Source organism: Echinops telfairi, unplaced genomic scaffold (genome assembly GCF_000313985.2).
Source record: "Echinops telfairi isolate 266 unplaced genomic scaffold, ASM31398v2 ScPeMD7_9;HRSCAF=40, whole genome shotgun sequence".
Classification (NCBI taxonomy): Eukaryota; Metazoa; Chordata; class Mammalia; order Afrosoricida; family Tenrecidae; genus Echinops; species Echinops telfairi.
The window spans coordinates 36419824-36422124 of NW_022103906.1; the positions used below are offsets into that span (position 1 = coordinate 36419824).

Below are 2301 nucleotides of genomic sequence, written 5' to 3' on the forward strand. Positions count from 1 at the left end.
TAAAAGTGAACTAATGACCTAAGTTGACAGAAATAGAACTGTTAGATAGAGGCTGGCAAAGAGACAAGAGGTGGCGATGGCAAGAATTGTGACACAAAGGAGAGCTGAGGACACGTTACTTCCCTGCATCTTCCCCCCACCACACTCCCATACCTCTCTAACACACAGGAAGATGAAGGGTAAATAAGACACATTTCCTTATCAATGGAAGCGACTACAGAGAGTGAAAAGGTTGGGCAGAGAAAGAAAGACAAGATATTCATACTCCTGCAATGACTGAATACACTTTTGGATTTGGGGTCTGAACTAAGGGCATAGCATAGTCTGGAGTAACCTGAGAAGAGGCGGTTCACTATAGACCAGCCAATGGCAAAACACCCCCCAGAAAGCCAGCCGATGATGGGAGGTCCACCAACAGGAGACTATAAGGTTTGGCTTTACATTCTGCCTAGCCATTTAGACTAATGAACGGCCCTTTGGATTTCTTTCCCCAAGCATCCCATTCAATAAACACACTCTGTCTGTTCAATTCTTTTCTCTGACTCTAGTTTGAATGTTGTCACTTGCCTGAAATCTTTCTTGCAAGCAGGACAAGAACCAGCGAGTGGAGAAATTTGAAACTGTGAGCCTTCTCCCAGTAAAAGAACTAAGCCTATTAATAATTGCCAAAATATAAATGAACAAAGATAATTAAAGACAAATATGTTAAGATTGAATTAAATTACTACATGAAATATGTCCAATATTTGCACCATTGCAATCTGCATTTCTTACATCACCTACTCAAGACCTACACTGAGCAATCATGTCTATGGGATCTGCAGTTGGCAGGGATCTTTGCACTACCTGTGCCTACGTAGTTGTCTTCCAGCGGGGACAAGTGGAGATAATTACAAATGCTCAGGGTAACCGAACCACCTTAAGCTATGTTAACTTTATGGATACCAAATGATTGATTGGTGGTGCAGCAAATAATCAAGCGGCTATGAATCCCACAAACATTTTTTTTTGATGCCAAAGATCAGATTGAAGAACATTTGATGTTGATGCAGTTATCAAGTCTGATAGAGAACATTGACTCTTCATGATGGTGAATGATCCAGGCAAACCCAAGGTCATATAGAATATAAAGGAGAAACAGAGCTTTTAACCAGAGAAGCTGTCTCCATGGTTCTAACAAACATGGAGCTAATTGCAGAAGCCTACCTGGAGAAGACTGTTACCAATGCTGTTGTCACTGTACCAACCTACTTTAATAACTCTAAGTTGTAGGCTACCAAAGATACTGAAATTATTGCCTGCATCAATGTGTTTAGAATCATCAGTGAGACAATTGCTGCTGCTATTGCTTAGAGCTTAGACAAAAAGGCTGGTGCTGAAAGAAAGAAACGTGCTGATCTTTGAATTAGGAGTTGATGTTTTTGATGTATCAATCCTCACAATTTATGTTGGCATTTTTTAGGTAAAATGTACAGCTGCAGACACCCACTGGAAAAGATTTTGACAATCAAATGGTCAAACATTTTATTGCTGAGTTCAAGCACAAGCATGAAAAAGATATCAGTGAGAATACGAGGGCTGTCTTCCACCTACACACTGCATGTGAACATGCAAAGCACACTTTCTTTTCAAACACCCAGGCCAGTATTGGGATTAATTCTCTGTAGAAGGAATCGACTTCTATATCTTCGTCACCTATGCTTGATTTGAAGAATTGACTGATGTCCTCTTCCTTGGCACCCTGGACCCTGTGGAGGAAGCCTTTAGGGATGCCAACCTAGACAAGTCACAGATCCATGACATTTTCATGGCGGGTAGTTCTACCAATAGTCCCTAGATTCAGAAGCTTCTTCAATGGAAAAGAATTAAACATGAGCCTCAACTCGAAAGAGGCTGTTGCTTATGGAATCGCTCTCCAGCCAGTCAACTTATCTGGAGAAAAATCTGAAAATGTTCAAAACTTATTCCTCTTGGATATCACTCCTCTGCCATTGGTATTGAAACTGCTGGTGGAGTCATGACTGTCCTCAGTAATACTACCATTCCTGCTAAGGAGATCTATATATATATAAACCTTCACAACAAGCCTACTGTCCTCAGTCAGCTTTATGAAGGCGAAGGTGCCATGATTAAGGATAACAACCTGATTGGCACATGTGAGCTCACTAGCACACCCTGCACCCTGTGGTATTCCTCAGATTGAAGTCATGTATTTTGATATTGACACTGAAGACATTCTCAATGTCTGTCTCTACTCTGGAGAAGAGTTCTGGAAAAAACAAGATTACCATCACTCACGAC

General features: G+C 41.0%; 1 protein-coding gene and 1 pseudogene across 1 annotated transcript in view; one reads left to right on the forward strand and one right to left on the reverse strand.

Moving 5' to 3' along the window:
* The window catches only part of KCNU1 (potassium calcium-activated channel subfamily U member 1), a 193909-nt gene that overhangs the window by 155221 nt on the left and 36387 nt on the right, over positions 1-2301 (reverse strand). The gene's annotated exons all lie outside the window — the stretch shown is intronic.
* LOC105978580 lies at positions 806-2301 on the forward strand (annotated as a pseudogene).